Below are 14,867 nucleotides of genomic sequence, written 5' to 3'. Positions count from 1 at the left end.
CACCTAACCCACTGGGTGAAGTGATCCCTTCTCTATTTGATGTGTTGCAATCATCTTTCCTTTTCCATGTCTTTTTCATCTCATCTCTTATATGTTCAACATATTCCTTGCCTTTACCTTTATCATATTCACAACTTGGTGCCTTTGACCTGGTTGGACAATATTTATTGATGTGACCAGTCTTCAAGTAGCTAAAACATGTAGTTTGACTTAACCATCTTTTGTAATTGCCATTGAAGTGTGGCCTAATACAATTCTTAGGAACATGTCCATATTATTAACAATAATTATGGCTATATCTTGTATTATAATCCCAATTGTATGAATCCCCATTGCTTCTTACCTTTGTTGGCTTGTTTGATGACCACATGGATTTGGATCTACATTATGTCCATACATCTGACTATTGTAGCAATATCCATCAAATCTTTGTGTATGCATAGTCCTAGTTTTGCATTCATGTGCCTAATGACTTTTCTTCTTGTACTTATGAAAATGAGTCATGTTCTTAGGTTTAACATTCTGATTTGTACTTTTTCTCCTACACACATTAGAAGTATGTCCTTTCTTATCTCCTTCTTTAGTGCTTATGTAGCATAATCCTAATGTATCATTGTTGAATCTAGGGGATCTCAGTAATTTCTCAAAGTATTTGATGGCTTCATTTGGATTGTTGAAACTTTCAAAAAATTCCTTTTCTCTGTTTAGGTCACTCTACAATTGTTCATTCTGCAACTTCAATATAGTTATCTCAATGTCCTTGACATTGAATTCATAGTTGGCATTCATCATTTGACTTAGAGCATCCAATTGCATGTTGGAAATCTTGGTTAACTTTGTTGACTTCTGTGCCAATCTACTAGCTAAAATTCTTTTGTCTTCTTTAATCATGGTTTTGTCTTCCATAGCCTTCTTCTTTTGTTTCGTCACCTCATATAGCAATATAGCTTGTGATTCTTGTTATAGCTTGAGATTTATAATTTCCTTAGCTTGGACTTTATTCTTTTCCATTAGATCTACAAGCTACATCAAATTCATTGGATTCACCATCTACAAATACCTTGGTAGTGTCTATCTCTTTGTATAGTGTGTCATTCTCTACAATAGCAATCTCTTTTCTTCTCTTCAAGGATTTCTTTAGTTTCTCTCTTGGTTCATTCAGTTGATGTAGTATGAGATGTATTTTAATCTCCTAGTTCTTAATAGTATTTCCAAACTTGCTAACTTCCATTTCAAGATCCTTCCTTGGAGCTACAAACCTTCTCTTTTAGAGAGCAAGGTTCTGATACCAATTGTTTGAATTACAAGAGGAAAGAGTAAACTTCTTAGGGGGGAGGGTGACTCAATAGTTTAACCATGGACCCATAAAAATTTCACCATTCATTCATTACATGCATAAGTAACCTAAAATAACATGTAAAGCATATGTATCTAAAACACATAACCATGTAAGCATTTAAACACATAACACTACCAGATATGGTTACCCAAAAACCCTCCAAGTGAGAAGGTAAAATTGGGGTGGGGATGACACCCACAAATCTTCACTACTATAGTAATAAAGTGTATCCAATGAAGGTTGGAACTTTTTCACCATGAAACATGATCTAGCTTGTGAAAAGTCTCCACTATTAAAGGTTTATAGAGACTGTTAAGTCTCACCTTGTTAGAGGATTTCAAAACCCTACTAGAAGTGTTCCTTGTTAGAGGACTTCAACTTACAACTAAGTAAGCACCTTGTTACAGGATTTCATACTACTTTCTAGGACTACATTGTTAAGAGATTTAACTTAAATCACTTGTTAAAATATCTTAGCACGGATCCTAGGGTTGGCACTTGCTTTTTTGATAATAGATCACCACTAAAAAATGGCTAATTGGTCCTTCACAATTAGATGTCTCAATGTTGTATCCTTTTCTCTATCCTCTATTCTTCTTTAACTGATTCTATAATTCACTCTTTCATCACAACTTCTAGGTCACCTTGAATGCTCTACATGCAAACTATCTTGTTCACTCTTTCAATTCCTTCCACATTCCCTCTCCTCTATCATCGAGAGTTTAGGGCTTCATCCTCCTTAAGAATACTTTGGTGGCTTAGGGTTAGGTATGACTCTATGGCTAAGATTCATCCATTTTGCCACTTAAACCTTCCCTTTTCTAATTGGCTAGGGAATCCAAATATAGATTCATCCTTATCTCCAAAATATCAAAATATAATCTTAAGTTAGCTCAAAAAATGGTTTACATAGTTTTCTATGCCATTACAAATAAATATGTCAAAATTTTGTCACTTGGCATATGTGTTGGGATTTACAAGTGAGAAGTAAACTTTTGAGAGATGTGGTGAATCAAAAGTACTAAACTTTAACCAATAAAACCTTTAACTTTAAAACATTGCATGCACAAACATATGAAAATAACATGTAAAGAAAATGCATCCAAAAAAACACTTGACACCATATATGATTACCCATAAACCCTCCAATGAGAAGGTAAAATTGGGGTGGGGGTGACACACACAAGTCTTCACTACTACAGCAATAAAGTTCACCTTTTAAGTTTACATGTTTTGATCATTCTCATGATTTGCACTGTCTTGAAACTTGCTTAGCACTATCTTTTTTCTTGATATCTAAATGACATAGCACTTGTTGAATATCTTGCTCAGCACATATTTTAACTTGGCATCTATATTATACTCGGCATCAACTTAGGAAATTTCATAAGTGTGTTGAAACTCAATTGTCAAAACCAATTTGAGATCAACAATCTCCCCCTTTGACATGAGTGTCAAAAAAACACTTAACTATACATGATGAAACTAATCTCCTTGAGTATAATATACATTCTATTCAGCATATATATAAAACTTCAAAATTGTTCAAAATTTTGTGAAGGACTATATACCTCAAAATTTCATATCTTGCTCTGAGTTGATGTGCCATATCCTTGTATCAAAATATTTCTGAGTAGATTGATTTTCTTTTGCTAATTCACCTTGTCTTTATTCTGAATTTTGAATTCTAATGCTCTTTATCTTATGTAACCTGTTATGCCCTATTTTCTATTTTTCTCTTCTCCTTTCTTTTCTCTATTTATTTTATCACTCCCCCTTTCATTTTGGCTCCCCCTTTCACATGTCTTCCCTTGCAGATTAAGTATCCTTTTGGCTTTTCAATTTCTCCCCCCTTTTTTGACACTTATGTAAAAGGGTCTATACACTGACTGAATATTTTTCCAAGAAGGTTTTGTTCTCTTCCATTACAATTCTTAGAGCAGTATCCCAATTTTATATTGAAACTTCTAGGGATTTGATTTGTATAACTATATTTTTTGTAAGGTGAACTAAGCCATCTAATGTAGAAAGATTTGGAGCTTTCTTGATCACATTTTCTGTGTAGGCTAGTTCTTTTTGTAAAATTTCCATGTCATGGGTTAGGGCGGATTGAACCCAAACTAATTTGGCTCTAGTGCTAATCTCTTCTACTATTAATAAAACAAGTTCCTTTTGTGTGTAAAGCATTTTGTTAAAGTACTTCTCACTTTGAGCTAGATCTTGTGGCAGTTGCATGCTAGCTATTTTTAAATTTCTTTCCAAGCTCATTATTCTCTAGCTAATTTCCTATGAAAAAATTGATGGATCACACAACTTTGAGTACAATGAGAAGATATTCTCAAGTATTGTCTTCACCTTTTCAATTTTCTTAGCCAACTCTACCTATGATAGTGCTATCTCATTGGATATTCTTTCATTCACCTTTGTTTGAAACTTCTTTTCTGACCATTCCATCAGTTTTGCATTAGTATCATGGTCTTCACTTTACACTTGGTCCATTATTTCTAAAAGTTGTTGCATAATGGGCTTTGTTTCATCAGGTGCCTACAAGCTAAATGCATCTAAAAATATGTTTTCTTATTTCAATTAGTACTTGCCTTTTTTTATACCCATTTCTGAGTATCTCCTGCTTCTTTTTCCTTTCTAGTGCCTCTTGCAATTCATTTATCTGATCAATGTTCATGGTTGCATAGTCATACTTAGGAATGACTATTCCTTCATCTAATGTAGGGTGTTCATAGTGAAGTAACTTTGCAACCTTTATAGAGCTCAAGCCCAGTGTTGAAATTTGAAGTGGTATTGCTTCAGTGCATAGCTTTTGAGGTATTCTTGTAGGAGTCATAGTGGTTGGTAGATTAACCAAAGTTTGAATTTCTTCTTGCTCCTTTTCTTTTGGGGTTTCTTTCTCTTCCTTTGGTATTCCTTGGTCAATTAATATTATGTGTGGTGGTGCATCTTGTACTTGTGTAGTAGGAAAAAAAGTATCTGCCTATCCTATTTGGTCCTTTGCTAGCTCCTCAGTAGTTGTAGTGACTTTATCTATGGTATCAACCTTAGCGGATGTATCTTGTGCAGCTTGCTCTTTAGGTGGTCCACTTATAGTTATAGGGATGATAGAAGATGTTTCTTATGTTGCCATCTTATCCGTAGTCAAGTCAACTACTACTTTTTTCAACTCATCTACACTGAACAACATTCATCTAGAGTTATTTAGTCAAGGATCTTCTTGAGATCCTCTATAGCCAATGGGTTTATGTTTTGACTAGATTTTTTATGAACATCCTTTAATTTTATTGTTTCTGTAGGTTTAAAGGTGTCATATGGAGGACTTGGAGATGGCAATTGTGTGTCTTACACACTCTATTCTATTTGCTACTCTTGAGCAATTGCCATATCATTTCTCTTTTGTGCTTCCTCCTCCACAGTTTCATCTACCTTTTCTTTTTCACCTTCACCTTCCTTTTCATTGACATCCTCTTCTCGATTGTTTCTCCCCTCAAAGGGATCTTCCTCTCCTTCTTTGATAGTTGTTAGACCATAAATAAATTTTCACATTTGAGTGGACTTCTTAACAACATCTTCAATCTTATTCTAAAGAATGATAAAGGCTCTATATTTAGGTCCAAATTTGTTCCCATGCTTCTTATTGGCCTTGGTTATTTTCCCTTTTATGAGCTCAATAATTACTTAAGCCAATGTAGACTCTCTTATTTCTTTCTCCATATTAAGGCAATAATGCCATTTATTTTCAATAACAAGATACAAATCTTTGGGCATTGAATTGTCAAGTTCAAGTGGGGTGTTCTTGAACTTGGCCATCATGGTGTATACTAATTCTTCAACCATGTTTTGTTCTTCTCTACTCAATTTATTAAAATCAATGCTCTTTAAGCTAGTTAAGTCTACATTATCTCTAATATTATTACATATATTTTCTAAATTAGACTTGGTGGTGTGACTTATCACTCTAAATTGGCTTATGTCTTCTAACTCTATTCTTTCTTCATTTGAGTTAGGTTGAGCAACATATTTTCTTCTTAACTTCATTTTGGTTGGACCTTGCTGCTTGGTAGCCTTCTTCTTTTCTTTCTCCTTAGCCTCCTTAGTTTTGGTTCTTGTACTTTCCCTTTTAGTAGGCTTAGCTAGACTTGGCTTGGTATTTTTCTTAAACTTGGGTTGTGCTATAGGTTGTTTCTAAGCTTTTCTCTTTTTGGGCTCTGGTTTGGTTGGTGTTTCCTTAGCTTGCTCTTCTTCCTTGGCACCTTCTTTCTCTTCAGCATCTTCTCCCATGCCTTGTGTCAAGGTAAGTGGCTCTTGGCTCTATTCTTCTTCTTCTTCATCTTCATCATCTTCTTCTTCTACTTTTTTTGTCCCTTTTCCAAATTTGGCCTTAATCTTCTTGACCAATTTGTCCTTTTTCTTTAGAGTTGAAGTAGTTTTCAACTCCATTTCCACTTTAGATTTTACAACATCAAAAGTGCCAAAAGGTTTTGTACTTTTATCAATCTCTTCTGCAAGCAATGTTGTGATTGTTGATGCCTCATCTATGTTTATCTCATATCCAAGTGGCCTTAGCTATCTCACCCTTGGTACTATTTCTTGGATATAAGTGTAATCAATGTAAACTAAGAAACAAATGTCATTGATATGTTGATCCACTAGGGAGACTAGAATCCTTAGTCTTTCCTTCATGGACTTCTTAAAGTCCTCAAAGTAGCTTGTCATTAAGGTTTCAAAATTGGCTCCCATCTACTCTATGTACTCATTTACTTGTACTTCTATAGACCTATTGGTCTTCTAACTTATCTTAACAAAAGAGGTAAATTCATTCTAATAATAGAAAAATATGCATATCAAAATTGATCCAAACTTAAACTAAGCACTCTTGGATCTCCTTATTGCTCCCAAATTCTCCATAATCTGTTGCAGTTTTAGTTCTACTAGATCATATGTATGATACTTCTTGACAAGTTTGTATCCCACATCAGTTATAACGCAAGGTACATTGTTTAGTCATGTTGACTGGCAGAATTTATGAGATATAACCCTAACATCAAATTCTACAAGTGGATCTCTAATTGTGTCAATGGTCATGCCTCTTTTATTCCACTTTGCCCCATTATTCTTTTCAATGGCTTCTTTTGAATCACTACTCAGGGTCTTTGGCCATTCTAGGGTTGGGTATCTTGTCACCCTATATATGATTAACTTTGATAGCTTAATAGGTCCACCTTCCAACCATAGGCACCCATCATGAATCCTGTTCAAAACTATTCTTATCCACTCCATCTTAAAACCTATAGGGAAATCTGGGGCATGGGTTAAGCCCTTCCTTTCAACAATCTGAATTCTTCCTTTAATGCCTCATTCTCACAAAGTTTATCATAAGCTTGCCAAATCTCCATGTCCCCAATTGCTCCAAATTTATAGTTATAACACTTTCTAACAACTTGCACCATAACGACTTTAGGTGGAATTATGGATAGTGCACCAACAAGGTCATTCTTGTATGCAACTTCAAGAATTGGTCTTAAATCTAGTTATTTAACTTCATTACTAACCAACTAAACCTGAAATGGCTCCTTGTCCTTAGGATTCCTACAGCTAGATGTCATTTCTAAAAACTAGGGTTTCAAGATGTAAAAATTGCATAACTGTGTAGCTTGGCACTTGTGTAAATATCTTGAATCGATGATCACTTTGAATTATTGTTGGAATCTACTTAAATTCTTCATCCTTTCTTGAAATAAATTATTTGCTTTGTTCTCTCTTCACTCTATGTTTTTTGTGATGAGAAATGATCAAAAAATTTACCTTATACCCTTCATTACATAGTATTTAATTCTTAGTGCATATATAGTTGTCCACTTAGCTCCTTATGCAATTCTATTTTACTCAACTTCCATTGATTTTCCAGAACTCGGTATCTATTGGAGTTTCTCTTACTTGACTTCAATAAGAATTTCCTTTTACTTAGCAACCACTAGTACTCAACTTCAACTAGCTTTGGTAGACAACTCAACATATACTAGGATTTTACTTGGCATCTAAAAGAAACTTTCCTTACTTGGCAACAATGTGAAAACTTTGAAGATTTAACCTTGTATCTTTATTCATGATGATCTCTCCCTTTTAGTACTAACTTATTCTAGGAACTGATGTATGATAAAGCATTTAAATATTAGTCCCACATACCTTTTTGCTTAGTTTGATAAAGTATGACCACTTGACCCTTTAGGTGAAGTGATCCCTTCATTTGATGTGTTGTATCCATTTTTATTCTCCCGTGTCTTATTCATCTCTCCTCTAATGTGCTCAATATTAACCTTTCGTTTTCCTTTGTTTGACTCTGAGTTGGGTGCCTTTGATCTTGTTGGGTAGTGCTCGCTAATATAACTGGTCTTCAAACAACTAAAACATGTAGTTTGGCTTAACCATCTATTGTAGCTTCCACTAAAATGTGTTCTTATGCAATTCTCAGGGATGTGTCCATACTCTTGATAGTAGTGATAGCTATATGTCTTGTGTTGTAGTCCCAATTATAGGAATTTTCATGGCTTCTTCCCTTGTTTGATGACCATGTGGTCTTGGATCTATACTCAAAGGCTCTTTGTCAAAACTTTTGACAATTGTAGTAGTGTCCTTCAAATCTTGGTGCATGGTCCTTGTCCTACATTCATGTGCCTAATGACCTTGTTTGTTGCATTTGTAACAATGTGTTATATTCTTTGGATTTTCATTCTAACTACCATTCTTGTTCCTATAAACATTATTTGTATGCCCTTTCTTACCACAAAAATGTCAAGTGGGTTTGGAGTTCTTATCTTTGTCATTCCTTTGTTTAGGAGTCTTGGATGACTCTCCTTCTTCAATGATTGTATAGCCAAAACTTGATGCTTCTTTATTGGATCTAGGGGATTTCAATAGTTTCTCAAAATACTCAATGGCTTCATTTGACTTGTTGAAGCTTTCAAAAAACTCCTTCTCTCTTTTTAGGTCATTCTGCAATTGCTCATTTTGTAACTTCAATGTAGTTATCTCAATACCCTTGACATTCAACTCATGATGGGCATTCATCATGTGGCTTAGGGTATCTAACTACATGTTTGAGATCCTAGACAACTCTACTAATTTTTCTTCCAACCTGTTTGACAAGATTCTTTTGTCTTCTTCAATCATGATCTTATCCTTAATGGCTTTCTTTTTTTGTTTGGTCACTTTGCATAGCAGTATTGCTTGTGATTCTTGTTCCAATTTGAGATTTATCATCTCTTCAGCTTGTGCTCTATTCTTTTCCATGAGATCTACAATTGCTACATCAAACTTTCACAAGTTACCATCTACAAATAACTTTGTGGTGTCTATCTCCTTGTATTGGATGTCATTCTTAGCTATGGCAATCTCTTTCATTCTCTTTAGTGAACTCCTCAAAGAATTTTTGGCTTCATCCAATTGTTTCAATAAGAGGTGTATCTCAATCTCCTAATTCTCAATGGTCTTTCACAACTTGTAGACTTCCATCTCAAGATCTTTTCTCCAAGTTGTAAGGCTTCTCCTGATGAGAAATTAGCTTTGATACCAATTGTTGGGATTTACAAGTGCGAAGTATACTTCTACGAGGGGGGTGAATCAAAAGTACAAAACTTTAACCAATAAAAATTTTAACTTTAAAAAATTGCATGCATAAACATATGGAAATAACATGTAAAGAAAATGCATCCACATAAACGCTTGACACCAGATAGGACTACCCAAAAACCCTCTAATGAAAAGATAAAACTGGGGTGGGGATGACACCCAGAACTCTTCACTATTGCAAAAATAAAGTTTACCTGTTAAGGTTACATGTTTTGACCATTTTCATGATCTACCCTATGAAAGGCCTACCATGTTAAAATCTTACAAGGATTGTTAGATCCTACCCTATTAAAGGATTTTAACAATCTATCAAAAGTGTACCTGGCAAAAGAATTGAAAAAATATTCACTTAGAATGTCACCTTGTTAAAGGCTTTATACAATGGTTGTTAAACCAACCTATCTCCATAGGATTTCATTTTGCTAATACAATTGTTAGAAAGTACAATAGAATGTTTGACTTGATTACTTGCAATCTGCTATTGCTGATTCCAGATCACTATTCTATCTAATCTAATCCTTACTAATCTGATATGAAGCTATTTGTAGTACTGATAGCCTATTCTTCTAATTGATATGTAGTTCTATCCTTCTTCTAAGTCACCTTCAACTCAATCAATTCACCACTTTCACTTCCTTCAAATCTTTTCTAGCATTATCTCCTCGCATGCATTCTCTTTCAATCTTATCTTTAATCCTTTTAGATTTATCCATATGTAAACTCAAAAATGGTTTCCATCTTAGTTTTTGAAGGCACAAACTCATATACTAATGTTGTGTTACTCAACACTTGTCGATTATTGATACTTGGCACATACTAAATTATGTCTTGCTCGACACTTGAACTTGCTTGGCATCTATTGTTCACTCAGAACTTGAAACTTTCTTGGCACTATCTATTTGTTTAGTATCTGAATGACTCAAAACTTGTTGAATTTCTTGTTCAGCACATATTGTAACTTGGCATCTATATTATACTTAGCATCAACTTAGAATATTTCTTAATTGTGTTGACACTCAATTATCAAAACCAATCTAAGATCAACAATATGAAGTCTTTGATTCTTGCAATGCACTATTTTGTATACTATGACTCAGCATCTGCATCACTCAAAATCCACTATTTACTCAACTCTTGAATCACTCGGCATATTCTATCTACTCAAACCTTGAGTGACTTGGCACATGAGTGACTCGACACTCATTGCAACTCGACATGGTCTAATATTTACATGTTGTTCTTGACATGTATTACTAATTTGGCATGAATTAAGTAAATGGCTTAAGTGTGTTGACACTCACTTGTCAAAACTAGTCTAAGATCAACAAAGGACTGAAACATAGATCTATAATTTGCAAGTGAGTTGTAATTTTATTATCAGATCAAGCGTTATTGTTACTTTCTAATCATTTTATCACTTTAGGGTAAATCCTTTGGATTAAGGTTGACCTAACAGTCATTTGTAAATCCTTTAGTCAAGTCATCTTCCAAGTGAATGATCTAAAGTCCTCTTACAAGATTGACTCCTAAAAATGTGATTAAAATTCTCTAATCAAGTCACATTTAATAGTGTGTATTGTAACCTTTAATAGTGTTGGCCTTTCATAGGGCATCACTTCAAAAGAGTGAGAATTAGTAGCATGTTAGTGGTGGTTTTTTTCCAAATTGTGTTTCCATGTAAAATCTATGTGTCAACTTTGTTATTGAATAGTTTAAGTTTCATGTTTACATTTTTGTAAAGCTATTTTGACCTAGGCTAGTAACCTACAACATTTAAGTATTGTATGATCTAATGGATGCATGCATAACAAGGATTTATGGATATGGGTTCACTAAGCTGTGAAAAGTTTTATTTGTATAGCTAGATTTTAGATAACTGATTTTTGTAACATGTGGTAGTTCTTTAAACATTTTTCTTCCAAAAACTTAAGGAAATCAACATTCATAGTGCCTCAAGACATACAGGTAGAGATCCCTATCTATTGGGCTAAAATGGGAGAGTCTTTACTTCAAATTACAACTTAAAATATAAATAAATCAATTATGGATAGATTTTAAGAGACGGACTCAATAATTTCTTTACACTATATTTACATTTGTAATTTCTTTTAAAACTTTCTATAGATTATGGGAGAACCAATAGTGGAGACATGCATCAAAGAAAGGCTGAAATGGCACATCAATCTGATGATTTTTCTTTATTTTGTGTATTTTCAAGGGATTTTGAATTCTGCATTTTATACATTATGAGATAGTATATTTTCCAAGTCTTAATGTCAAATTTTATAATATAATATGTTGCTTTCAATAATAGATAGTAGAATCCTATCTCAATGCTATCTCAAATTGTTGCTAGTCCTATTGTCACATTTGTATTGTTGTGAACCAGTCATAACTATTTTTTTCCAATTTATTCATCCTAGATTCATAGATATGCAGTGATGTTGGGAATGTGTATTTGCTAGAAACAAAATAAAAATCCAAGAGCCTATTAAGATCTTTATTTTAGTTCTACAAAAGCAAACAAGTAATTCTAAATTTTATCTTCTCTTAGAAGCTTTTTATGATAATATAGTGGGATTTTCCAAATCAGAAAAGGAAATAATTCCAAATTGTTGTCTTTCCCTAAGTTGTTAATAGTTGTTGTAGAGATATGTCTCTAGTTCTCTTGTATGCATAGCTTCCTTCTAATCTAGATAGAGAATTTAGACGTAGATGTTTCTAGACATACATTTTCACTTTTCATGCAAAGATTGCATGTTGATCTTTCCAAATGTCATTTTAGAGTGAAATATTGTTAGATAGTTTTATTATTATATTTCAATAATATTGTCACTTTTACTTAATTCAAGGCAAGTTAGATTTTTGAAAGTACTCCACAAAATGGGCTTTTTAAGTACCAAGTTATTCAATAATGTGTTTTTGTTGAATACTTAGTGTTGGACAATCTCATAATGTAATAGTTGTCATTTTGTCTAGGAATATTTATTTGTAAATAATTGATATCAAATTTGTTTTCTAAAAATTTCTTTGTTCCTCAATTAGACAGAAGTAATTTAATTTCTTTGTGTTCATTTTCCTTCATTTTTTTGATTTGACAACAAATTTTTGCTTGTAGTCTATTTCATTTTCCATCATCAAAAATAACAAAAATATTCTTAGTCTCCATCTATCTATGTTGTGTGGTGACAATTTTAATCCTTCAAATCATCATTTTGTTTGTGCTTTGTATTCCTCCATTGCCAAGGACTATAATACAACCACGTACTTGCCAAATGCCACCTCTTCTAGCTTTTTTAAATCCTTTATTTTATACTTTCTTCATAAAAAAATATGCATTTTTTATATATTAAATTGCGGAGAATATTTAATGTGGCATTTTGCATGTAGGCATTACCATCAATGTGTTGCATTTTATTTATGTCTCAAATCCAGGTGTATTCTATAGTAAATATTTTGTTTGGTACATTTCACCTATCTACCCTTATCTCATTACAAGGCTTATTACAAGCAAGATGACAACAACAAGAGGCTAAGGTTTTCCTAGTCTAATATTTGTTGTTTAGATATGCAATTCATCCATGAGCATGAATTAGATAGAATCATGAATTGTAATTTTTTTATCAATTCAATTTAATTCTTTTATTTCTTTTTCATTTTCTTTATAAAATTTCCAATACAATTCAAAATGCTATGTGAAGAGATCTAATGGGGTTTTACATAATTTTGTTATCTTTTTATTATTTATTTTTAGTTTTAGAAGTCTAGGTAGTTCTCAATGGAAATTCTATGCTTCTTTATCACTATGCAATTTGGGTTTCAAGTTGATTACAATGTAAATCACATACTTCAATTGAAGAGAAAGAAACAAAGAAAAGGTTCTTATATTTTGTTCTTAATTGTTCAACATTGCTTTTACAATTTACTTTTCCCTCTAGGGCATACATTTGAGCATCATAGCAATAACGAAGATAATTCATGCAATTTCTCATTTGATTTCTTCTTATTTGAAGGCATAATGGAGGATTAAAACAATCAAATGAAACTCTTAGGATTATAATGACTGCCATTTTCAGAATAGCATTTGAATTTGTCATTGGTGTTTCTTTGCCACAGGTTTCATTTGGAAAGGTATATATTTTGTAGCTTTTCATATTGAAATATAAAGGAATTAAATGAAAATTTTGATTATTATTTTCTTTAATTTGTGATTGGTCAATTTAACCTAGATTGTTTGAGTTGGCCTTATTGGAGCATTCGTAGGTGGGGTTGAATCTATGTTATTATTTGTGCTACTACTCTTTGTTACTTCTAGAACTTGGTTCATATAGAATTTGATCTTTTCTAGTTAACATGTTTTCTTGGGTTATGGTTAATTTGTAACCTTTGTGTTTCTTTTCTACATTTTGTTCTGATAACTATAGACATTGTTTCTTCATTGGTTGACACTATAAATTTCCATCTATGCTGATGATGCCCAATTCAATTAAGGATCAAATATTAGTGCCCTAGCTATGTTTCTAGACCTCTAAATGGTATTAAGGCATATCTTAAATCAATTCTCACATTCATTCTGGTTTCTATAATTGATAATGGTTATTTAACTTCTTCAAAGTATTTAGCACATCTTAACCCCTAGATTTTAGCATATTTGTCACATTTGTTTGTTTAAGTACCATTATGGTTGATTAATAAATTGTGTTGGGCATATGAAATGCATGGAGGAAAATTATTTGGATACTCACAATTGAATATGGCATACATCTATTTAACTAATCTGTAAATAATGTTGAGCATCATAGAAACATCCTTACCCATTTATTAGAGACAAGAGATGGCAACTGAGGTTTATTTTTGTAATTTATAATTAATAGGATGCTATGGAGATTAAAAATGAAGGACTTAAAAATCTATAAATATGTTTTTCCTGATGATAAAATTTTGAGGACTATATGTCATTGAGAATCCGCATAATAATGGAATTTTATACATGAAGTGTGTATAGAAAATACTGACTATGGAAATCAAATATATTTTAAGAATGGTATAAGAATTGAGTAAGTAGATAAAATAATTAATATGTGGGTAGTGAATCATTAGAGCTATTTAAATATTATTTTATATTCTTCATTATTATTCTGGAATTGTAAATTAGATAGATTTATCATCACTTTCAATTGACCAAATTTTCTACTTCAGCTGATATCTCATGCAAAACTGTATATTATTGTAGGCAAAACTAACATTACTTTAAATTTTCCCTCTTTTCTCAGCAAGTACCTCAGTAGTATTATAATTATGTGTAATTAATTTAACTAACATTTTATATTGTAAAATATAAATAAAATTAACCTATTTCCAAGTTTTACCCACTATAATTATCTTGAGTGGAGTATAATGGTTTTGATTTACAATATCAAGCTTAGAAAAGATTAGAATTTAATTTATATAGAATAAATATTACCATATATTTTACATGTACATGTGTTCCTTAAGTCTCATTTATCATATTTTTGAAATATTGAACTATTTTATCTTCAATTACATTTAGTGTTTAGGATACAATTAATTCTACTCAACCAAATTGAATTGAAGATTAAAACAAAATGATTTAAGGATAAAAGCTAACATGAACATTTTTTTGGGAAAGTTAATTTCCTCTCAATCTTGTTTATTTTTACGCAATACTCTAGCTCTTCAAAGCTCTTGTTTGTAAATAATTGATATCAAATTTGTGTTCTAAAAATTTCTTTTTTCCTCTATTAGATGGAAGTAATTTAATAAATATGTACAATGTTATCCAACTTTATACATATGTAGCTTTAGTAGCAAACAATGTTTTCCAACTCTATATAGGCTAAGTTTGAAGCATTCAAATGTTCATCGTTGA

Source organism: Cupressus sempervirens, chromosome 1 (assembly GCF_028749045.1).
Source record: "Cupressus sempervirens isolate cs-2001-9-10 chromosome 1, ASM2874904v1, whole genome shotgun sequence".
Classification (NCBI taxonomy): Eukaryota; Viridiplantae; Streptophyta; class Pinopsida; order Cupressales; family Cupressaceae; genus Cupressus; species Cupressus sempervirens.
This window is presented reverse-complemented; position numbering follows the sequence as displayed.